At 42.2% G+C, this 25,847-nt stretch overlaps 1 pseudogene; it reads right to left on the reverse strand.

The window, feature by feature from the left end:
* Positions 1 to 16,929: 16,929 nt before the first annotated feature.
* On the reverse strand, positions 16,930 to 25,753 carry LOC125452171 (trace amine-associated receptor 4-like; annotated as a pseudogene).
* Positions 25,754 to 25,847: the final 94 nt, after the last annotated feature.

Consider the following 25,847-nt stretch of genomic DNA (forward strand, 5'->3'; position numbering starts at 1 on the left):
GCATTACATCAGCAAATTATTTCTGTTTGCATATAAATCCATATGCACTATATGTGATTTGAGAATGAGAGGAATTAATAAATCAGGCAATGATTACAGCAATGAAGGAGACCGGTCTTCTGTATCAATGCCAACTTCCTGCAAGAACAGTGCTGCCTGTACACTCCCATGTTCCTTCTCCACAGCCCTGATTATCTTTCTCTTCAGGGATTTATTCAACCTTGTTTTTGAAAGTTACGATTTAACCTAGCTCCAGCATGATCTCAGATAGTGCAGTTCAGATTCTAAACATGCACTATGTAATAAAGGATTTTCCTCATGTCATTATTGTTGCTTCTGACAAAACAATTGATCTGGTCTGGTTCTTATCCCTTCCACCAACAGGGACAATTTCTTCCTCTCTGCTTGGTTTAGATTCGTCATGTTAACAGGTCTATCAATTCACCTCACAGACCTCTTTACTGATAATAATTCTAGATTCTCCAAACCTTACAGATGTTATGACCCAGGAAACATTCCCATAAAACTTATTTGCGCCCTTTCGAAAGTCTTCACATCGTTCTGCAAGTACAGTGTTAAGATTAGGGTACAATACTGCACACAAGGTAAAACCAGTGTTTTATAAATATTCATCACAACTTTCCTGCTTTTAAACTCTTGAGCTAACTCTTGGGAAATTGGCTAAGTGTCAGATTTCTTGGAGAAGTTCTCTCCACAGAGCTGAGTGAGATTTCTCATGTGGTTGTTCTAGACTCACCTCATAAATTCCATACCATGTTCTTTGGCATCCTGCACACCTGACATGAGGTTGATTCTCCCATTTGCTGTAGCCAGAAATAATCACTGCTGTTAGGATCTCTGTAGATTGCTAGTGCTGGCATCATCTTTGAGCACCAGGCATGCATTTGGTCACGTTGACATTGGAGGCTGGGATTGCTCAGCACCATCTACGTAATGGGATAGCATTCATAAACCTATATTTCTTATGATAATAGGTGGCATGGCTGACACTTCTGTACAACATTACCTCCAATATCTCCAGTCGCTATGCAGCTCTCCAATATCCTTGTGTGGCAGTGTCTGGAGAAACTGGAGGTGAATGTGTTGGCATAGCGTTGGAATGCTGAGAGGCTTCACAGACCCACAAAATGACTGTGTGGCTTAGAGGAAACATTGCTTCCTTACATACTCAGCTATACATTCCTATACCTGTTGATGCTTTAGCACCAGGCCACATAATTTACTTGCCCTTAGCCACATCCTATAATACAAACCTCTCTGTGTCATCGTTAATCTTTTTCAAATGCCCAGCATAGGCCAGCATTCTATTTCTCAATGTGGGGCTCTCACTTAAAGGAAAGCTGTCAAAACAGTCACTTCTATTGACCAACACCAAAAGCAAACATAAATCAAACAAACTGAAGCTGCATTTGCTTCTCAGAATAGAAATGAATTGCTTGCCTTTCAAGCAACAACAATGTTACAGTCAATAAATAACTACTGCAGCCAGCTCTCATTTACGAAGGAGGGTGCCAATTAAGCCATTGTCTGACATAAAATGCCCTGTGATGTCTCTGCTGTGTTCTGTCATGCAGAAGGTGATTTTTATTCTGTTCAATGTTCTTATTTTTCTCTGAAAACTGCTCTCAGACTCCCAACTCATCAACTTCCATCACATCCCTGCTTTTCCAGCTCCAGTTGTGCAGAGCACAGCAGGATGCAGTACAATCTGTCCAGACTGCACTTTAAGGCTACCCCCTGTCTTATTCAAACAATGGAACTACAACTTCTGTGACTCTTATTGTCTGCTGCATAATATTCCTGGTTTGAGAATGGACTGTATTTTATCTTTACTCCTCTTCCGTTGGTCCGTTGAAACAGCCATGGCCACAGGGAGTAACTCCTGAACCACTGTAATTAATCTTACAAGCCATCTGGACCCATGCACACAACAGAAACTTGAGAGTTATCAAGAATATAGGGATCATAGCAATTCCTGGGTACTGGGTGCAAGCGGTTACGATGTGGTGTCATTATGGTGGTGGTTGTCAATTAAACCTGCTGCATTCTGTATATACTGTATGCCCCCATGTGTCAAACTCCATCTCCCTTCACTAACCACTTGCCCTCTTCATCTTAAATTACTGCCTCCAATCCCCAGTGTTAAATTCCCCCCTTTCCCACCATGCTGTTGTGAATGGTTTAAACTAAAATGGCGGCAGAGATGGGAACCAATGCAGGAAGTCAGAGAGGAGTAAAGAGGGGCCAGAAACAAAAGGTTGTAAGGGAAATGTGAATGTTGAAGGCAGAGAAAGCAAAGATAAAAATCAAAACGGGCCACATTACATCATCATTCCCAGAAACTATCCCTGACCTAAAAATCTGCAAGTACATACTCCTTAAGTATGTTAAGTAAAATACTTAAGTTTAAATCTTCCACAATGAACTTGTTTACAGAATAATAAGAATTCACATAAACATATTTAGTGTAGAGAATGGTAGGGAGATTTTTAGTTGTACTGTCAAATGAGAATTTAATCTGTATGATTTATAAGAAGTGCTTTTTTGTAAATTATGTTTACAATTTTACTTCTTGTTCTATCACTTCATATAAATTGCATAAAGGAAAGTTACATGATATTGTGGGGCAACTTTTTTTAAGTATTCAGGTGTGAAACATAGATCTTCAGTCCCTGAGGAAGTATCTCAGGACAGAAAGTAATTAATAGGAACTGTGGATTTTTTTCCACCACTTTTCAGTGAATATCCTAAGGTTTCATTGTTAAAATTAAATTTCAGAGGAACATCCACCATGAAGCTTTGAGCTGTGGTCATGCATTTACAAAATAAATCCTTTATTTAAAACACTTGTGGAGTTGAGCACACAGACTTAATGTTTTGAAGACCGTTATATATAATGGTTTAGAAAGCAAAAATTATGCTTGTGATGTTAGAGGAAAATAATTTCTTTGAACTTTCTTCTTTCCGTACAAAAGTTAATGATTAATGAAATGGTGTGTAGTATTATATGAAACTATCAATTTTTTTTCCAATAAATTTTCACTTTAACACTTGTAATAACTTCTTGTTCTCTTTAAGAGCTTGGAGACTACATCACAGAATGAGGTGGATATTTTGAAAAGGTCCCCAAAACTAAGGATTGTAGTTTATTGAAGTGGAGATGGTCCTAATAAACAATACAGCAGTGGTATAGTAGTTCACTAATGGTGTTTACCATCTTGATCAAATACCAATAATTTAGAACAGCTATCAAGTCATCACAGGCTGTAATTCACTATTGATGCAAAGCTTCCAGGCAGAACTTGGCAAACAAACAATTTTTATTTTACAGGATATAATCAATATTCTAAACGTGCATGCTTATCATGTAAGTCCCACAACTTGCATTGTGCAGAGGTGAAATGGGCAAGTTCTGAGTTTAATTGTAGCAGGCAAATGACAGAAATACAACTTCCTTGGTGAATAATTGAAATTCTTCCACCTTCCGTAAGAGTGTGCCATTCATCCTGTATTGATAGCTGGGATTTACAGATGCATGCTTCATGTGTCTGCGTCTTCAATATCCTAATGACCGATGGCTATGAATCCTGTGCCTCTGCCCATAAAAGTGACACTCAGCCCTCTCACCATGAGAGTTGTCTCAGCCATGTTTCAGTTGCATTGAATGTCTAGAAAATAGTGAATGATAGCAGTGAATGTGTCATTTGGATTTAGAACTAGTTACAACGCATCCATCTTTCACACTTAGAAGTGATTACATTCTTAATTGCCTTTATACTAGAAGCGTTTGAAGAAAACACTTTTTTCCAACACTTTTTGTTCTTAAAGGCAAAAAGGATCAGGCATAGTGTGCTTCAAAGTCTATTGCACTGATGTTCTGGCTCTTGTGATCATGGTTGTCACAGGATTCTTGCAGTTGTAACTTGCTCAGCAAGTAATATTGAGATAGCCCCTCAATACTCTTTCAAACAGTAAGTAGGTTTCATGCTGAGTCCAACAACAGGGTTTTCTCCAACACAGACAGAAGGGTGGGTAATACTGCTAGATTGGGAACTCAGTTCTGGGTTTGGCATCCTTGTCATCAAATACTCTTTTTCAGATGACCAGAGGCTACATTGGCACACTCTAGGCTGTGTTGAATTTAATTTTTGATGTATGTTTCCATTACACTTGCAAAGTATGCGAACTGGTCCATGTATTCCAGTTGATAGTTGTGAAACAGTGTTGCATGGCAGGAGCAGGCTGGTAGAGCACCTTTATTTTCCAGATGTTTAGCCTAAGGCCCATTTTCTGAAACAGTTCCATGATTGCACGCTTGATGGCTTGGATTTTGGTCTCTGTGTGTGCACATATGCAAGCATCATGTGTATACAGCGGCTCAATTACAGAGCTGGGGTGGTCTCAGTTCTGAACTAGAGGTGATACACATTAAAGAGTTTTCTGCTCATCAATTAGAGAAGTTTGATTGTGTAAACTTCAGAACTTTAATAGCTGTTCATAAAATGAAAGAATCAGAAATACTTCTGTCTGGAAAGAAAGAACTGTTAAGGGATAATGAAAAACTTACAGAAGAATTGATAACAATTAGCCATGTCTGGGAAAAGGATTTGAAGCAACACAAACAAAATTGTTTAACAACTGCTTGATAACTGGCTGCCTTATGTCACAAAGATAACTGATTGCCCTACAGAAGAATTTAAGAAGTTAATCACAGGAAAGCTGTGTGTTCAAACAGTTAGCCAATACCAAATGTAGCAAAGAACAATTAAGCTACTTCTTATAAGAAGGCAAGCTGCATATCTGATAGTTTCAGAGGAGTAGTCAATATTCTGGATGAAAGAATCTAAAAGATATTCAATAATGTCACACCACAAACTTGAAGGACAAAAAATTGTATAAGATTTCAACTCCAGTATTCCTTGGGAGCAGAATTCCAGAGAACAAATCTGCACAAGGATCAGACTTTGGACACACCCAGGGACAGACTCTATTGGTTGGAATCATAGCTAAATTTGACCATTAATCAGGTAATAGCCAAGTTGAGTTGTGAGGCTTAACTTGCTTAATTGAGAGGTCTTCTTTTGGTTGCTATATGCAATTAAGTTTAAATAGTTGTTTCAGTATTTGATTGTCTGTGAGATTCCTTAATAAGTGGCCGAAATAAAGGTGTCTTCTTATAATTTACACACTAAAGAAGTGCCACTCCAGCTGGAAGCTTCATGGATATGGGGTAGAGAGTTAGAAAAGATATAACCTTGCTCAACCCCAGTTTGTATTTGTATCATTTCTGTGGGAATCCATTGGTGAGAATGATGATATGCATGTCATTGTGCCGCAAATGAATGATGTTAACGAATTTAGCATTCTTTCCCTCATGACATTTTGGATCAGCCCACAGCAGGCGGACTGCAACGGTTCAAGAAGGCAGCTTACTACCATCTTCTCAAGAGCAACTAGAGATGGGCAATAACTGCTGGCCAGCCAGCAACAATCACATCCCACAAATGAATAAAGTAAATAAATTCTGTTGGAAACCTGACTTGTGGAAATGGTTCTGTAATTTCTCTTGATTGACTAAGGCCTTTGTGAGGCTGAAGAAGGCACTGAATAGAAATTGTTGCTACTTTCTGCATCTTTGTTGGACTTGTCTTGGTATCATAATCATGTCTTCTCTGCCTCATGTTGCACAAAACTTGAGTTTGATTTTGGGAGCAGTTCTTCAGTCATTGGAAGGAGATGGTGGAGGAGAATTCCTGCACTGACCTTCCCTGCAGCAGACAGAAGAGAGACTGCTTTCAGTTACCACAATTGTTATGGTCTCCTTTATTGAAAATGGTACAGTTATGGCGTCTTGGAGATATCCTGGCATGCTCTCCTCCTTCCAGATAAGGGAGATGAGTTCATGGTGTTATACCAAGAGTGTTTTATTTCTGCTAAGTTGCAGTATTTTGAGGAGAATTCCATCTGTACCAATGGGCTTGCTGGCTCTCAGTTGGTCGATGGTCTTTATAATCTCATCTCAGGATGGAGTTGTGCTAAGGTGGTGGTGAGCAGCATACTGTAAGATACGATCAAGGGCGTTTGTGTTAAAGACAGAGTCTGCATTGCGGAGCTCCTGAAACTGTTTCTTCCAGCAACTGCTTACTGCCACACCATCCTTGATGAGTGGCACTTTGTCTTTAGCTCTCAGTGAGAGGTGGTCAGGTGCTGGTGCCATTGAAGGTTTTGACTACCTTGAAGAATGTACGCACATCGCAGCTATTAGCAAATAACCTGTCCTCTTCACTCCCACCATTTATTCTTTCTTTCCTTTGAACTTCTGTTGTGTTTTCAATTCAGAAATGCTTTGCCTACTATTTGGCAGCTCTTGGATCACGTTGTCAGTCCTCTCTGATCAATCTTGATATTCCTGTTAGAGAAATCTATAGGATGCTTGCAGGCATTTTTTTTGATGGTCTTAAGGGTGACGCTGTAGAAATTCTACAGTTCCTGTTTATTGAGCAACGCCAAGTTGGCTGTGAGATACTGGCTGCGTGTCTTTCTTTAGTGGGGTCCTTGAGTTCCATTTATCCTACCACTTTGGGGCAGGCTGATGAGGCAGATCAAGGTAAATGATGGTCATGTCAGCAGCCATTAGCAATTATGATGATTGGGTAGTTGTGAAAAGTTTTATGGTTCCTTAGTCGTATAATACCATACTTGGATAATGTCATAAAGATATGATTAAGCAAACACCACACCACATATTACAGACCTGTATTATTAATTATATCCAAATGTCAATTATATATTGAAGCAAAAATGCACATCTCAGTATAGGGACCAAGGTGCACTTACAAGGGAATCCTTGCCACTGTTCCCAGCTGTGAGAAGTAGTTTATCTATTTTTGGTTGCCATTGGTAGGTGCCTGCACAGCTCATGTTATCAGCAGAAAGAATCTACTGTTGCCCTTGGCAGGCCTTCTGTAAATGTGCTGCACTAAAGAAAATCAAAAGATTTTGTCGCCTTTATCCAAGGAAACCAAGTCATAATCTAGTTGTGGAACCCCAGGCCAGCCCTGGTTCTACCACTCACCGTACATCTGCAGACACTATTCTGAATCTGACTGAGGGCAAACTCCTGATGGAGGGAATCTCTGCCTCTAAACCTCTTAAAAGGAGAAATGGTGAGGGATAACTGAGGCACCATCCCACCCTGATCATTTAGGTAACTTTAGCAAAAGGCTATAAATAAGCATAGTTTGGAAATGAACTTGGTTTTAGTTAATCTGTTGGATATTTACTGAGGATAAGGCATGGGGAAAAATGATCAGCTATGGAGTGCAAACAACTTCGATAGTGGTTGGTTCGCAATAAACAACTGCACCTCCCAGTCGCGAACCATTTCAACTCCCCCTCCCATTCCTTAGACGACATGTCCATCCTGGGCCTCCTGCAGTGCCATAATGATGCCACCTGTAGTTGCAGGAACAGCAACTCATATTCTGCTTGGGAACCCTGCAGCCCAATGGTATCAATGTGGATTTCACCAACTTCAAAATCTCCCCTCTCCCCACTGCATCTCAAAACCAGCCCAACTTTTCCCCGCCTCCCTAACCTGTTCTTCCTTTTATCTATTCCCTCCTCCCACCTCAAGCTGCACCCCCATTTCCTACCTACTAACCTCATCCCCTTTCCACCTATACTCTTCGCTCCACCTATCTTCTCCTCTATCCATCTTTGGTCCGCCTCCCCCTCTCTTCCTATTTATTTCAGAGCCCTCTCCCCATCCCCCTTTTCTGATGAAGGTTCTAGGCCCGAAACATTAGCTTTTGTGCTCCTAAGATGCTGCTTGGCCTGCTGTGTTCATCCAGCTCCACACTTTGTTATCTCAATAGTGGACAGTCTTCTGTTGTATAGGGAGTTGGTCAATGTGTGGGAATAAGCTAATTGATATTGTCCATTCCTCTCCAAATCACAGGTCTGATGAGGGGCTTGTAGCTGGACAGTTGACATTTATGGTTTATATTTCATTGTGTTTTGTTATTTTTACATGTATTAATTTTAATCCAAGCTTCCTTCTCTTTATAGTTTATGAGATATGAGCAATGCCAGCTCAGCCAGCATTTATGACTTACCCCAATTACCTTGAAGAAGGTTGTGGCTAGTTGTGTGACTAATTTCTTGCAAAGGTTCAGTTATTTTCCACTTTACAGATTCTAAGATACTGTTGTGTATTTTCTGTTTTTTTTATTCTGGATTATATAGAAAGACAGTAGCAACTTTGGGACATCCTCTGTATTTCAAAACTTCCAACAGACAGGCAGCTAAATATTACACTACATTTGGACCCTCATAAAAAATCAAGTAAATTCTGAAGACCTATAACACAACAGCCTTACCTCCTATTTATATAATATTATAGCAGCTAACCTTATAAAAATATACCACATACTTTTTACTAAATTAACACATTACTAATTGTGATTTAGTGGCAGCTTTCTTACTTCTGAGTCAAAATTGTGATTTGGGTTAGATTCTGCACCAGAGATCTAAGCACAAACTCTTGGCTTACACGTTAATGCAGTACTGAGAGAATGCTGCAACGTTGAATGTGTCATGTCTCAGATGACATAGTAACTAAGGCCCTGCCTTTGCTCTCTTGTAAAGATTTCTGTGCCACTATTTGAAGAAAGGGAACAGAATTTTCCTAATCTCAATATTTATCACTCCACTACTAAAACTGGTCATTTGGCCATTTTGTTCATTTGGTGATTTACCTGGTTACAATTTGTGGGAACATGCTGTACACAAATTGGTTTCTTCTTTCCTACATTCTAAAAGTGACTGTATTTCAAAAGTATTACATTAGCTGTCAAGTGCTTTAGGACACTTTATAGTCATGGAAGTGCTAAAAATGCAAATAATTACTCCTTACATTCAACAAAAGAAAACTATAACCTAGCTTAGAGATAATGGGAACTGCAGATGCCCTGCAGCCATATGGTATCAATGTGGACTTCACCAGTTTCAAAATCTCCCCTTCCCCTACTGCATCCCTAAACCAGCCCAGTTCATCCCCTCCCCCCACTGCACCACACAACCAGCCCAGCTCTTCCCCCCCACCCACTGCATCCCAAAACCAGTCCAACCTGTCTCTGCCTCCCTAACCGGCTCTTCCTCTCACCCATCCCTTCCTCCCACCCCAAGCCGCACCCCCAGCTACCTACTAACCTCATCCCACCTCCTTGACCTGTCCGTCTGGGCCTCCTGCACTGCCACAATGATGCCACCCGAAGGTTGCAGGAACAGCAACTCATATTCCGCCTGGGAACCCTGCAGCCATATGGTATCAATGTGGACTTCACCAGTTTCAAAATCTCCCCTTCCCCTACTGCATTCCTAAACCAGCCCAGTTCATCCCCTCCCCCCACTGCACCACACAACCAGCCCAGCTCTTCCCCCCTACCCACTGCATCCCAAAACCAGTCCAACCTGTCTCTGCCTCCCTAACCGGCTCTTCCTCTCACCCATCCCTTCCTCCCACCCCAAGCCGCACCCCCAGCTACCTACTAACCTCATCCCACCTCCTTGACCTGTCCGTCTGGGCCTCCTGCACTGCCACAATGATGCCACCCGAAGCTTGCAGGAACAGCAATTCATATTCCGCCTGGGAACCCTGCAGCCATATGGTATCAATGTGGACTTCACCAGTTTCAAAATCTCCCGTTCCCCTACTGCATCCCTAAACCAGCCCAGTTCATCCCCTCCCCCCACTGCACCACACAACCAGCCCAGCTCTTCCCCCCCACCCACTGCATCCCAAAACCAGTCCAACCTGTCTCTGCCTCCCTAACCGGCTCTTCCTCTCACCCATCCCTTCCTCCCACCCCAAGCCGCACCCCCAGCTACCTACTAACCTCATCCCACCTCCTTGACCTGTCCGTCTGGGCCTCCTGCACTGCCACAATGATGCCACCCGAAGGTTGCAGGAACAGCAACTCATATTCCGCCTGGGAACCCTGCAGCCATATGGTATCAATGTGGACTTCACCAGTTTCAAAATCTCCCCTTCCCCCACTGCATCCCTAAACCAGCCCAGTTCATCCCCTCCCCCCACTGCACCACACAACCAGCCCAGCTCTTCCCCCCCACCCACTGCATCCCAAAACCAGTCCAACCTGTCTCTGCCTCCCTAACCGGTTCTTCCTCTCACCCATCCCTTCCTCCCACCCCAAGCCGCACCCCCAGCTACCTACTAACCTCATCCCACCTCCTTGACCTGTCCGTCTTCCCTGGACTGATCTATCCCCTCCCTACCTCCCCACCTACACCCTCTCCACCTATCTTCTTTACTCTCCATCTTCGGTCCGCCTCCCCCTCTCTCCCTATTTATTCCAGTTCCCTCCCCCCATCCCCCTCTCTGATGAAGGGTCTAGGCCCGAAACGTCAGCTTTTGTGCTCCTGAGATGCTGCTTGGCCTGCTGTGTTCATCCAGCCTCACATTTTATTATCCTATAACCTAGCTTAGGTATTTTTTCAAATGCCTTTCAAAATGTTTGGTTTGATTAATAGTTTTAAACCTGTATTGTTGTGTTATGTCTTGCAGCAGAAATGTCATATAACTTTAACAAACATGTTCACGATGTCATCTCTGTGTCTTGGCATGTGACAGCAAAACATAAAGCTCTCAGTGATAATGGGAACTGCAGATGCTGGAGATTCCAAGATAATAAAATGTGAGGCTGGATGAACACAGCAGGCCAAGCAGCATCTCAGGAGCACAAAAGCTGACGTTTTGGGCCTAGACCCTTCATCAGAGAGGGGGATGGGGGGAGGGAACTGGAATAAATAGGGAGAGAGGGGGAGGCGGACCGAAGATGGAGAGTAAAGAAGATAGGTGGAGAGGGTGTAGGTGGGGAGGTAGGGAGGGGATAGATCAGTCCAGGGAAGACGGACAGGTCAAGGAGGTGGGATGAGGTTAGTAGGTAGCTGGGGGTGCGGCTTGGGGTGGGAGGAAGGGATGGGTGAGAGGAAGAACCGGTTAGGGAGGCAGAGACAGGTTGGACTGGTTTTGGGATGCAGTGGGTGGGGGGGAAGAGCTGGGCTGGTTGTGTGGTGCAGTGGGGGGAGGGGATGAACTGGGCTGGTTTAGGGATGCAGTGGGGGAAGGGGAGATTTTGAAACTGGTGAAGTCCACATTGATACCATATGGCTGCAGGGTTCCCAGGCGGAATATGAGTTGCTGTTCCTGCAACCTTCGGGTGGCATCATTGTGGCAGTGCAGGAGGCCCATGATGGACATGTCATCAAGAGAATGGGAGGGGGAGTGGAATTGGTTTGCGACTGGGAGGTGCAGTTGTTTGTTGCGAACTGAGCGGAGGTGTTCTGCAAAGCGGTCCCCAAGCCTCCGCTTGGTTTCCCCAATGTAGAGGAAGCCGCACCGGGTACAGTGGATGCAGTATACCACATTGGCAGATGTGCAGGTGAACCTCTGCTTAATGTGGAATGTCATCTTGGGGCCTGGGATGGGGGTGAGGGAGGAGGTGTGGGGACAAGTGTAGCATTTCCTGCGGTTGCAGGGGAAGGTGCCGGGTGTGGTGGGGTTGGAGGGCAGTGTGGAGCGAACAAGGGAGTCACGGAGAGAGTGGTCTCTCCGGAAAGCAGACAGGGGAGGGGATGGAAAAATGTCTTGGGTGGTGGGGTCGGATTGTAAATGGTGGAAGTGTCGGAGGATAATGCGTTGTATCCGGAGGTTGGTAGGGTGGTGTGTGAGAACGAGGGGGATCCTCTTGGGGCGGTTGTGGCGGGGGCGGGGTGTGAGGGATGTGTCGCGGGAAATGCGGGAGACGCGGTCAAGGGCGTTCTCAATCACCGTGGGGGGAAAGTTGCGGTCCTTAAAGAACTTGGACATCTGGGATGTGCGGGAGTGGAATGTCTTATCGTGGGAGCAGATGCGGCGGAGGCGGAGGAATTGGGAATAGGGGATGGAATTTTTGCAGGAGGGTGGGTGGGAGGAGGTGTGCAGGAGGGTGGGTGGGAGGAGGCCCGACCAGGCCCCCTCCACCGACACTCTCATCCGCCTTGCGGAACTCGTCCTCACACTCAACAACTTCTCTTTTGACTCCTCCCACTTCCTACAGACTAAGGGGGTGGCCATGGGCACCCGCATGGGCCCCAGCTATGCCTGCCTCTTTGTAGGTTACGTGGAACAGTCCATCTTCCGCACCTACACAGGCCCCAAACCCCACCTCTTCCTCCGGTACATTGATGACTGTATCGGCGCCGCCTCTTGCTCCCCAGAGGAGCTCGAACAGTTCATCCACTTCACCAACACCTTCCACCCCAACCTTCAGTTCACCTGGGCCATCTCCAGCACATCCCTCACCTTCCTGGACCTCTCAGTCTCCATCTCAGGCAACCAGCTTGTAACTGATGTCCATTTCAAGCCCACCGACTCCCACAGCTACCTAGAATACACCTCCTCCCACCCACCCTCCTGCAAAAATTCCATCCCCTATTCCCAATTCCTCCGCCTCCGCCGCATCTGCTCCCACGATAAGACATTCCACTCCCGCACATCCCAGATGTCCAAGTTCTTTAAGGACCGCAACTTTCCCCCCACGGTGATTGAGAACGCCCTTGACCGTGTCTCCCGCATTTCCCGTGACACATCCCTCACACCCCGCCCCCGCCACAACCGCCCCAAGAGGATCCCCCTCATTCTCACACACCACCCAACCAACCTCCGGATACAACGCATTATCCTCCGACACTTCCGCCATTTACAATCCGACCCCACCACCCAAGACATTTTTCCATCCCCTCCCCTGTCTGCTTTCCGGAGAGACCACTCTCTCCGTGACTCCCTTGTTCGCTCCACACTGCCCTCCAACCCCACCACACCCGGCACCTTCCCCTGCAACCGCAGGAAATGCTACACTTGTCCCCACACCTCCTCCCTCACCCCCATCCCAGGCCCCAAGATGACATTCCACATTAAGCAGAGGTTCACCTGCACATCTGCCAATGTGGTATACTGCATCCACTGTACCCGGTGCGGCTTCCTCTACATTGGGGAAACCAAGCGGAGGCTTGGGGACCGCTTTGCAGAACACCTCCGCTCAGTTCGCAACAAACAACTGCACCTCCCAGTCGCAAACCATTTCCACTCCCCCTCCCATTCTCTTGATGACATGTCCATCATGGGCCTCCTGCACTGCCACAATGATGCCACCCGAAGGTTGCAGGAACAGCAACTCATATTCCGCCTGGGAACCCTGCAGCCATATGGGATCAATGTGGACTTCACCAGTTTCAAAATCTCCCCTTCCCCCACTGCATCCCTAAACCAGCCCAGTTCATCCCCTCCCCCCACTGCACCACACAACCAGCCCAGCTCTTCCCCCCCACCCACTGCATCCCAAAACCAGTCCAACCTGTCTCTGCCTCCCTAACCGGTTCTTCCTCTCACCCATCCCTTCCTCCCACCCCAAGCCGCACCCCCAGCTACCTACTAACCTCATCCCACCTCCTTGACCTGTCCGTCTTCCCTGGACTGACCTATCCCCTCCCTACCTCCCCACCTACACCCTCTCCACCTATCTTCTTTACTCTCCATCTTCGGTCCGCCTCCCCCTCTCTCCCTATTTATTCCAGTTCCCTCCCCCCATCCCCCTCTCTGATGAAGGGTCTAGGCCCGAAACGTCAGCTTTTGTGCTCCTGAGATGCTGCTTGGCCTGCTGTGTTCATCCAGCCTCACATTTTATTATAAAGCTCTCAGTCTCCATCTCACTGAGCTCTGTCCTTGTACAGCATGACACACTGAAGGAAGAGTACTGAATTACATACAAATTGCTTAGCTTGACCTGAGTTTGGAATGCACATTTATAAATACCATGAGTTACAATAAATGTTCATTGAATTCTTCAGCGCTATTTGAATCATATGTTATATTTATGTTATGGGAGCTAAAATAAGCATCAAAGCTTGAAAAGTGCATATCATCAGCTTTCATAATTTACTATCAACGTCATCTATTGTTTAAGAGCTCATTCTTTTTATATTGCCTCTGAGAAAATATTTGAAATGTTTATTTACATTAAAGGGATCACATAATGACAAATTGTTTATTTCAATCAGATTTGTTGAAAGATTGTGGGCTTCACTATATCTTTGAATTTAGATTGGGCTTGGTAAATTTTCAACAGCTATTTCTTTATTTCACAGTGGAACAGAAGAATCTGGGAAAAGCATGTGTAATGAATTCAACACTCTGGGAGACTTTCAAAGTTTTCAAGCTGTGAATTTATCAACTGTTCCGTTTACAAGATTGTTACGTCAACTGTGGTTCATCCAGTTATCCAACCTAGCAAATGCTGAGGCTTTTTGTATCTTGCTGTGTGGTGTTGGCTGCTTGTACCTGACATGAGCAAGCCAGAAGTGAAGTAAGTGGAACAGATGCGGAAAATGCTCAGAGCAAAAGACCTCTGTTTGACTTTTGTCTTAGGCACCCTTGCCATCTATTCTACTCTCCTTCTCCATCTATGGTAATAACATAAGAAACTTAATTTTCCAACCTGTTTCAGTCCTGAAGAAGTGTCATATCGGACTCAATATAATTTTAATTTGTCGGTTTTCACTTTGCATACTGGATCCTCTTTCTCTGGTATTAATTTTTAGTTGTTGTCCCCTGAGATAATTTTATACTTTGTTTCAGCATCACTTTTACCATGTTCTGCTCATCTGCCACAACCTACTCTTTAATATTTTCCAATATATGTGTATGAACAGTGCAGGCTACTATACCAATTGCACTAACTTGTTCAGATTCTGTAAATTTATAAACACTTACAATTAACCCCAACAAATGCATCGTGTTTGGTATTTGATTTCCACATTGTGGTATTACTATTTCTCCATCATTGCTTTTAGTCTTACCAGAATGCTTTCATTTTTGCTGCTCTTCGCTTTTGTAATGTACCGTGTCCCCTGGATTAAATTTTATTTCTCAACATGAGATGGCCTGCTCAACAGTAACTCATAAGTAACTTGATTTTACATCTTTGCTGATAAGGTGATTTACTTCAGCCATGTTACTGGGGTTCATTATTCTTTTTAGTAACTGTAGTGTGTTGTCATCCCTGAATTAGAAACAAATAGAATTTTCAATTTCCTTAATCTTACTGTGATCAATATTGTTTAGAAACCCACATAACATTTTAACTAATCCCTTCCATACTCTGTGGGCATGCATTTACTGTCAAACTCTTGCACAGCCAGTTGAGATTGCGAACAGGACATACATTACTGGGCTGAAACAACTTGCAACTAATTTGATTCCTTCTGCCTGACAAGTACTGTCACTTTCTCCTCACAGACCCTCTGAGTCATAGTTCATTTTGAAAGTCTTGTTATTTTGAATAGGACAATGTGTTTCATAGTGATATTTCAAGTGAAATTTGAAATACTTGTTCCCTAGCAATTCCCAGCATTTGTTCTTCTGTCACATTTCCTCAATGTGTGTGGTCTACATAGCTGTCAAAGGTGTCTCTATCTCACTTGGTTATGAATCTTCCCTAATATTAATGCTAGCATATCTGGATCATCTGGAAACATTGCTATTATTGAATCCTTGTGTCATTGGTACCTCGAAAATGGCTGGAAATCAATATTTTCTCCGGGGTTTTTTTAACGCGTCTGTTTCTTTTCAGTAGCATATTCTTTTTTTAAAATATGAGTCCAATTAATATTGGGAATTTATCCATGTTTAACATATTAGCAAAATCTAACTGTTTGAAGGAAAATATTAAATTAGAAATCTTCAAATATAATTTTTGCAATCTTCTATAAAACCTGTCAATTGTGTATTTCTCAATATAATAACCATCCAGCTTTCTTATCAAAGTCCTACTATGCTGCATACAGATGTAATAGATCAGTTTTTTAAAAATTTTGTCCATAAACTTTAATGCAATTCCCAAACTTCCTTCGGTGTCAAATTGTTGAATTTCTAGTTCCAATATACTTCACACCTGATTTCGCTTTGATTAGGAAATGACCGTGCCAAAGCCAAATCCCAATTTTCTTGAGGTGGAAACGTGACCCAAGTCTACAAATCCACTTAATTTTACCATTGGTTATAAGGGGACAGCTTCACAGAAATCAAATCTCAATACTTCGCACTTAGAAATCATTCAATCTTCTTCAGAAGAACTCCAGCTACTGTTCTATAAGACAGGCTAATATCACCATTGTTGCATAAGGCTGCAGTGTCATTAGAGAGAGATGACAGATGATGGTTTAACCCAAGGGCCATCATGCCTCAGGCAGAGGGATGAGGTTTAGAAGGTGGGGACTTTGTAGTGACATCTGCTGCTGCAGAAATTGAACCTGTGCTGTTGCCACCAGTCCATATGATAAACGAGCCATTCAGCCAACTGAGCTGAGAGTATCTGTAAAGAAAATGGAAATTTCTGGAAAAACTCTCCAGTTTTGGTTAAATCAAGGCGAAATCAGAGTTAACTTTCAATTTCAGTGACCCTTCTTTAGAATACTTTATATTTCCAACATCTGCAGCTCTTTGCTTTATTTCAGTACCTGTAAGAGTTAGCTGACATCATGAGATAAACTGCTTCAATGAGATATAGACTATTGACCCTTTAAAAAACTGATTTTTCAGTGTTCGGCTCCAGTTATCCTGATGCTAACTCATAGCAATGTATGTTCCCAACTGATGGTAATTTTGAGCAAGCCAGATTCCAAAGTGAAGCCTGGTATAATCGATCATAGGTTTTAAATGTAGAAATTGATTGCTATGGTGGTCAGTCATTGAACATATTCACTTGTGGCTGCCAATGTACTTTTACCAAATCATCAAAGTTTATTACATGCATAAATTTGAACAGACTAATTCTAACAATTGCAGATTGACAATTAGACCTTTTAAATACAGTATCCTAAGAATGATGAACTAGGATTTAACAAAATATAAAATACTCAGGCCACTAAATGAAAAGAAATCCCAGCACATATAGCTCACTGGTATCACAAAATAAACCATTCTTGTTTTGAAAAATATTGTCATTCCAGGTACTCATTCATCATTGGAGAGTGTTCATCAAATATCGTGCAAGAAATGATCATTTTTAATGCTTTACAAAACCAGGGATTTAAAAAAAAGCCACATAACATTGGATTGCAAGTGGAATTAAAATAACCAAGCCACACAAACACTTCAAACAATGCAGGAGGTGTGGAGAAACCAATATAAGGATCAACTATGGTAATTATGAAAAATGGCAACCCAGCAGATAATGAAGATTCCTATTACAACCCCCAGCTTTACAGCAGCCTTAAATTCTTTTTTTTTGGAAACCTCCTGTATTATTTTTATGTTTTGAATTCAATCTGTGTTATATTTCCAATTGCTCAAGAATGCTTCCTTGCTACAAAATATATTTTGAGGTATATATGTGCAATAACTGAAACTGGTACAAAAAATGCTATCAGTGGATCCAGATAGCCCCATAGCTTATTAAAGATGAGCACACAACTGCCATGGCAAGAAATAGCACTGGTATAATCTTCAATTCCATATATATTAGCATCTGAGAAAATTAAAACAAACCCATAAACTATAGAAAACACCCAACTAAATGTAACAAATAAACCAAGGCAGAGTGATTTTTGTCAGATAGAGTAAAGGTTTGCACACAGCATAGTAACGGTCAATGGCAATAAAACACATGTGATAAATAGATAATAAATTGTGAAGCTGGATGAACACAGCAGGACAAACAGCATCTCAGGAGCACAAAAGCTGACGTTTAGAGCCTAGACCCTTCATCAGAGAGTGGGATGGGGTGAGGGTTCTGGAATAAATAGGGAGAGAGGGGGAGGCGGACCGAAGATGGAGAGAATGGTTTATTTTGTGAGAAAAGAAGATAGGTGGAGAGGACAGTATAGGTGGGGAGGTAGGGAGGGGATAGGTCAGTCCAGGGAAGACGGACAGGTCAAGGAGGTGGGATGAGGTTAGTAGGTAGGAAATGGAGATGTGGCTTGGGGTGGGAGGATGTTATTGTCAGCACCATGTCCAGGCCTGAATGGATTTTACAAAATATACTTCCAAAATACCAGCATGTATCAACAGACCTAATCAAACTGTAAGGCAAAACCACCAGCCCCACTAGAAAATCAGTTACAGCAAGAGAAAGAACAAGAAATTTGGTGGCTGCCTGTAGTTTTCTAAAATGTAAGGTTGAAATAATCACCAGTAAGTTGCCTATAATTGTAATCAACACAATAATTACAAAGATCATATATAATGCTACATGTACAGCTGTTGACTGGCTGTTTTTGCAACATGAAGTGTTGACAAATTCAAAGCAGTATTCTGTATCAACCTTATTCTGAATTTGGGTTGAATTCATTTTCCTTTTCTTAGCGTAATTTTGAAATAGTAAACAGACAGTTTATTGGAGAGGAGTTTGCAGTAATCTTGAACCAGGAAGTCCTCTTGTGTTTTAAAATAGATGTTGATCCTGTGGAAAGGAAGATTTAGTTTATTTTAGTATGACCATTTCTTTGATTATATAAATACTGTAGTCACTCATTCATTGCACAAAGATCCTCAATTCATATACACAACATTCATGAGTTCCAATCACAGTATCCATATAGTGTGGAAACAGGCCATTCAGCCCATCAAATCCACACCAACCTTCTGAGGAACACCCCACCTAGACCCACCCCATACCCTATCCCTGCATTCCCCATGGCTAATCCATGTAAGCTACACATCCTTGGATAAAATGGACAATTTAGCATGGCCAATCCACCCAACATACACATCTTTGTACCATGAAAGGAAACCCACACAGACAGTTGTCCAAGGGTAGAATTGAACCTGGGTCCCTGGCACAGCAAAGCAACAGTGTTAAGCACTGAGTCACCATGCCTATAAAAGGCAAAGACAAAATTATTCATGTTTCATTTTAGGAAGCTATTGATCTGTATGATCACTATTTGAACTCTAGCAAGAGACTCATTGAGGAAACTCATTGTTTTCATTTCTACACGGGACAGATTTGGCTATTTCACCAAAATAATGATATATTTAAAATAAAATTAAAGATCAAAAATTCCTCTATACTTTTAATTTAGCTTTGGGTAAGCTCAAGGAGTGCAACGAATGTCAAATGATTTTTTTTTAGATCCATCTTCCACACTATACTAATGTTATAAATATAGTTCCTAATTCTGGGACTCCATTGTCACTTTCTAAAATGCTTGTCATTAGTTGAAAGTATTCTTGAAATAGCCCTGCCTGCTCACAAGTCAAGTCAAAATAAACACAATTTTCCAACTTTCATTTCCAAAGCCATTTTATATAAATATTATGACTATTATAATGACTACAGAATTTTTTAAAACTGGAAGTAAATGACAGCTTCATTTCAATTATTCAATATTTAGCTCAAGTCAAATTGAGTCACAATGATACTGGACTTATCACATTTCACAGATGTCTACGCATCCTCACTGCAGCCAAATGATTACCTAAGCCAAAGAATGTAATTGCATTTTAAGACTGTTTCTGGCCTCTTGATGGTGTAGTCTGATGTGTTGCTCTGACTCAGTTCTTTGTTTTCATCGATCCCTCATTGTGACTTCTCAAAAAATCCCGTAGATCCAGTGCATGTGTTGAATTACAGGGACATGCTCCTTGATCTAACTTGAGACTCATCATGTATTTGTTTTGAATCCCAGTCTAAATGACGTAAAATAATGCAGCCAATTAGGTATGCCTTGTTTTCATCAGAGTTCCAACCAATCTCTTTCATTTCATTAAAACAAAGCATGTATTGCTCCCGTAAATAGGTAAAGGAGTACATAACAAAGAAAGAATGCAGGAGTGCCGACAGTATAATATACTTGGATTGGCAATGTTTATTCGTACTTACTGGGGATTACAATATGTTTTGTAATTACTGTCAATCCTCATTTTGAACAACCTTTTCAACCTAGCTTAACAGAGATTAAAGATTACTAAAGCTAATTATTTCAATGAGTTATCTTTTCACCGACAATGAAAGTGTATTTGAGATTTGACAATTGATGCCTCTTGTTTCTGCCTAGTTGTTAATACGGCTTGTTATTTTGTTAATCTATCAATTATTCATATTGATTTTACAATCCATCATGCTTTCTTACTCTTATCAAATACATTTTAGTCATTTTTCCTGCCACACTTTATTCTCTCTTCACAGTATAAGTGTAAATGCTTCTCATTATACTTTTCCTGAATCCATTCTATACATTTGACATACGATTCAAGGATAAATGGATTAATAAACTTTTTACCTCTTTATCTGGGGGTTCTGCAACCCTTCCCAAAAGATTGGCAACATTATAAAGAACATTTCATTTTAGAGAATCATTCAGAAATTTACTACTTGGTCTTCCTTGAAATACCCTCAGGAGGTTGTGAACATGTTGAAAAGTTGTCTCAGTATTATCTTTCTCAGTGGAAAATTAATTGAATCCTTGGAGAAATCACAGGAATGGTTCAAAAACCCTTTAGCCAGAGATTCCACATAATACTCTGCAAGAGTAATGTCACGAGATCAAGAGAATGGAAATTCATGGGTCTATCAACTTTGGATGAATTTGGAACAATGGGAGAACTGATGAGCATCCTGTACTGTTTCTCTCCAACAGACCTGATGCTATCACCACCAATCAGACAGTTATCTGCTAGCCGATCAGACGAGCTGTGATTAATAATGTGCTAAATCATAGATTATTGCAGAAAGTAGAAGCTGGTGGTGAAGGGATAGCATATTGGCAAGGATAGAAGACTAGCTAAGAGGAAACTTAGAACAATCATAAATTAATCATTTTTTTGGTTGGCAAGATAAAACAAGTGGTGCATCATAGAGCATCAGTGCAGTGCCATTAACCATTTACAATTCATAATAATGATTTGGATAAAAGGGCCACAGGTATGTTAGCTAAATTTGCTGATGACAAAAATATGGGTAAACAAGTTGTGAACAGGATATAAGGAAGCTCGAAAGGGTTAAAAAGTGGGTAAAGACCTGGCAAATGGAATATAATGTAGCAAAGTGTGAAATTTTTTTTCTGCAAGGAAAGCGTAATGTCTAAATGGTGATTGATTGCAGAATTCTGAGACGTATAATGATCTGGCTGCCCCGGTGCAGGAATTGTAAAAGGTTAGTCTGCAGTAATTATGAACACAAATAGAATGTAATCATTTATTAAAAGGGGAATTGAATGCAAAGGTAGGAAGCTTATGTTTCAATAAAAAGGGCATTGATGATATCATAATTGGACTACTGGGTACTGTACTGAGATAATAAAATGTGAGGCTGGATGAACACAGCAGGCCAAGCAGCATCTCAGGAGCACAAAAGCTGACGTTTCGGGCCTAGACCCTTCATCAGAGAGGGGGATGGGGGGAGGGAAATTCCAGTTCCCTCCCCCCATCCCCCTCTCTGATGAAGGGTCTAGGCCCGAAACGTCAGCTTTTGTGCTCCTGAGATGCTGCTTGGCCTGCTGTGTTCATCCAGCCTCACATTTTATTATCTTGGAATCTCCAGCATCTGCAGTTCCCATTATCTCTGGGTACTGTACTGGTCTCCTTATTTAAGGAAGGGGCTAAATGAGTTCTGAGCAATTTAGAGAAAGTTTACTAATCTACTGTGTGGAATTTGTGTGGTGTGGGTTGTCTTTTGACGAGAGGTTGGAAGGTCTAGGCTTCTATTTAATGACGTTTAGAACAATAAATACTGCTAAATGCTGAAATGCCCAGCAGATAAGTCGGTATTTAAAGGGAATGGATAGCTGAATCATTAGATTAGATTTGATTCCCTACAGTGTGAAAACAGGCCCTTTGGCCCAACAAGTCCACACCGCCCCTTTGGAGCATCCCACCCAGACCTATCCCCCTATAACCCACACACCCTGAACACTACAGGCAATTTAGCATGGCCAGTCCGTCAAGAAAGTTTTGAAATATGCTCATGTAATACATTAAACAGTCATTAGTCTCCTTCAAATGAAACAAAACTAATGACTCCAGATCTGCAACAACATGATTAACTCTTAGCTGCCTTCTGGGGAATTAGGGCTTGGCAATAAATGCTGACCTAACCAGTGGCACCCACACACTGTTATTGAATGAAAAGTATCCTGCAAAACATTTCTAGATTGACCAGGTTTGGGATTGTTTTCACTGGAGTTCAGACAAATGAGGGGGAATCTCATAGAGACTTTTAAAATTCTAGTAAGACTGGACAGGGTGTTCCGGATGGTGGGTATGTCCAGAACCAGGGGGTCACAGTATGAGCATTCGGGATAGATGATTTAGGACAGAAATGAGGAGACATTTCTTCACCCAAAGAATGATGATGAGTCAGGGGAATTCATTGCCACAGGAAGTAGGTGATGCCAAAACATTGAATGTATTCAAGATAACAATGTGTGGAACTGGACGAACACAGCAGACCAGGCAGCATCAGAGGAGCAAGAAAGCTGATGTTTTGGATCTGACCCGAAATGTCAGCTTTCCTGCTCCTCTGATGCTGCCTGGCCTGCTGTGTTCATCCAGCTCTATGCCTTGTTATCTCAGACTCCAGCATCGGCAGTTCCTACTATCTCTGAATGTATTGAAGAAGTGACTAGATATAGCACTTGGGGCAAATGGGATCAAGGGTTATGGGGAGAAAACAGGATTAGGCTAATGAGTTGGATGATCAGCCATGATTGTGCAGAATGGCAGAGCAGGCTTGAAGGGCTGAATGGCCTCCTGTTGCTCCTATCTTCTATGTTTCTATGTTTCTTAACTAAAACTTTACATCGGTATTCACAAAGGAGAAGAATATGTTGGATAGTGAGTCTTGGAAGGGGTATGTTGATATTCTAGGACATGTCAATATAGAAAAGGAGAATTGCTGGGTGTTTTGAAAAGCTTTAAGGTTGACAAGTCCCTAAGATCTGAAGGGATCTATCTCAGAAGGCTGAGGGATGCAGGTGAGGAAATTGCCATGACCTTGTATGAAATCTTTGTATTCCCTTTAATCACAGAGGAGGTTCCAGAGGACTGGACAATAGCTAATGTTGTGTCTTTGTTTAAGAAGGGCAACAGAGATAATCTAGAAAATTATAGGCCAGTGAGCCTTACATCAGTGGTATGGAAATTATTGGAGACAGTTCTTAGGGATATGACTTACTCACATTTGGAAGAATATAGACTTATTAGTGATAGGCAACGTGGCTTTGAGTGGGAAAGGCCATGCCATACAAACTTGATTGAGTTTTTTGTGGAAGTGACAAAGATGATCGATGAGGGAAGGGCAGTAGATGTTGTCAATATGGACTTTAGCAAGGCCTTTGACAAGGTCCCTCATGTCGGGCTAATACAGAGGGTGAAGTCACAAGGGATCTGTGCTGAACTGGTAAGATGGATACGAAACTGGCTTCATCATTAGAAGACAGAGAGTAGTGGTGGAAGGATGTTTTTCAGATTGGAGATCAGATCAGTAGTGTTCTGCAGGGATCAGTACTAGGACTCCTGTTGTATGTAATATATAAACGACCTGGAGGAGAAGGTCAGTGGTCTGATTAGTAAGTTTGCAGATGATCTAAAGATTGGGGGAGCTGTGGGTAATTAGGATTTTCACAGGATACAACAAGATACAGATAGGCTGGAAACTTGGTCAGAGAAATGGCAGATGAAGTTTAATCCAGACAGCTGCGTGGTGATGCATTTTAGAAGATCTAATGCAGGATGGAAGTATACAGCAAATGGTAGGCCCCTTACCAGCATCAACATACACAGCATCTACATGTATAGGTCCGCAGTTTTCTGAAAGTGACAACGCAAGTGGATAAGGTGGTCAAGAAGACATTTAAATATGCTTGCTTCATAAAAATTGGCAAGTCACGTTGCAGCTGAATAAAACTTTAGTTAGACCACACTTGGATTATTGTGCACAATTCTGGTTGCCATGCTCCATGAAGGATGGGTAGTCTTTGGAGAGGTTATAGAAATGGTTTACCAGGATGATGCCTAGTTTGGAGGGTATTTGCTATAAGGAGAAATTGGACCAACTTTGGAAAAAAGAATACAGGCATGGACGGTGAGAAAATTCGTAAAGCAGAAGTACAAAGGGATCTGGGACTGTTGTTCCAGGATTCTCTAAAAGTTAACTGCAGGTAGAGTCTGTGATTAAGAAGGCGAATGTAATGTTGTCGTTTATCTCAAGAGGGTTGAAATATAAAAGCAGCGATGTGCTCCTGAGGCTTTATAAAGCTCTAGTTAGGCCCCATTTAGAATACTGTGTCCAATTTTGAACCCCACATCTCAGGAAGGACATACTGGCACTGAAGCGTGTCCAGCGGAGATTCACACGGATGATCCTTGGAATGTAGGTTTAACGTATGGTGAATGGCTGAGGATCCTGGGATTGTATTCATTAGAGGTTAGAAGGTTGAGGGGAGATCTAATAGAAACTTACAAGATAATGTATGGTTTAGAAGGGGTGGACGCTGGAAAGTTGTTTCCGTTAGGTAGGGAGACTAGGACCCGTGGGCACGGCCTTAGAATTAGAAGGGGTAAATTTAAAATGGAAATGAGACATTTTTTCAGCCAGAGAGTGGTGGGCCTTTGGAATTCATTGCCATGGAGCACAGGAGTTAAATGTCTTCAAGGCAGAGATTGATAAATTCTTGATCTCACAAGGAATCAAGGGCTACAGCGAGAGTGCAGGGAAGTGGAGTTGAAATGCCCATCAGCCATGATTAAATGGCGGAGTGGACTCAATGGGCTGAATGGCCTTACTTCCACTCCTATGTCTTATGGTCTTCTGGTCTTATAGTTTTCACTTGGACATTGAAAGCTGGGAGTCGACCCAATAGAAGTTTGCAAAATTATGTTCTGAGGAAGGGTCACCAGACCCGAAACATTAACTCTGTTTTCTCCTCCACAGATGCTGCCAGGCCTGCTGAGCTTTTCCAGCAATTTTGTTTTTGTACAAAATTACGAGTAGCATGGGTAGAATGCTTTTTCCCCAGAGGAGAAATGTCAATTACTCGGGAACAGAGGTTTAAAGTAAATGGGATAAGTTTAAAAGAGATGTGAGGGGCAATTTTTTTACAAAGAGGGTAATAGGTGTTTAGAATGCACAACCAGGGGAGATGATGGAGGTGGACGCAATAGCAATGTTCAAGAGGTATCGTGAATAGGCAGAGAATAGAGGGAATTGGACAGTGATGGGCAAAAAGTTTTTTGTTTAGAAAGGCATCATATGGCAACAAAGTCTTGGTGGGCTGTAGCCCTGTTCCTGTGCTGTACTGTTCTTTGTTCTTCGATCTTTAATCTGGCATAAACTGCATCAGTAACAGACTAGATACATTTGTGGGTTGAGCTTTGAGCAATTCTACACAGGATTCCCAGTGAATAATTGGAAACAGCCAGTCACAGAAATGTTCAGTGAATAATTGGAAACAGCCAGTTGCAGAAATGTTCAGTGCAGCTGTCAGCTTGAATGCACTCGGATAGGTTGGCCACCTACCCCATCAGATCACAAGACCTGCTCTGGTAAAACTGGGGTGAGCTGCAGCTGACATAGCCATTGAAAGCTGATGGATAGCTGATACAACCTCCAGATATGGAGGCAAGTGAAAAATAATTGAGTCCACTTCCATTAAATAAGAAGCCGTGGACCATAGTGATAGGGTGCTTAAGATAGGGTAAGGTAGAGAGTTGTGGGTGACTTCTCAATAGGGCCTACCAAAACAAAACCCTCCAATGATATGAAGGT

The sequence above is a fragment of the Stegostoma tigrinum genome, chromosome 4 (assembly GCF_030684315.1).
Source record: "Stegostoma tigrinum isolate sSteTig4 chromosome 4, sSteTig4.hap1, whole genome shotgun sequence".
Lineage (NCBI taxonomy): Eukaryota > Metazoa > Chordata > Chondrichthyes > Orectolobiformes > Stegostomatidae > Stegostoma > Stegostoma tigrinum.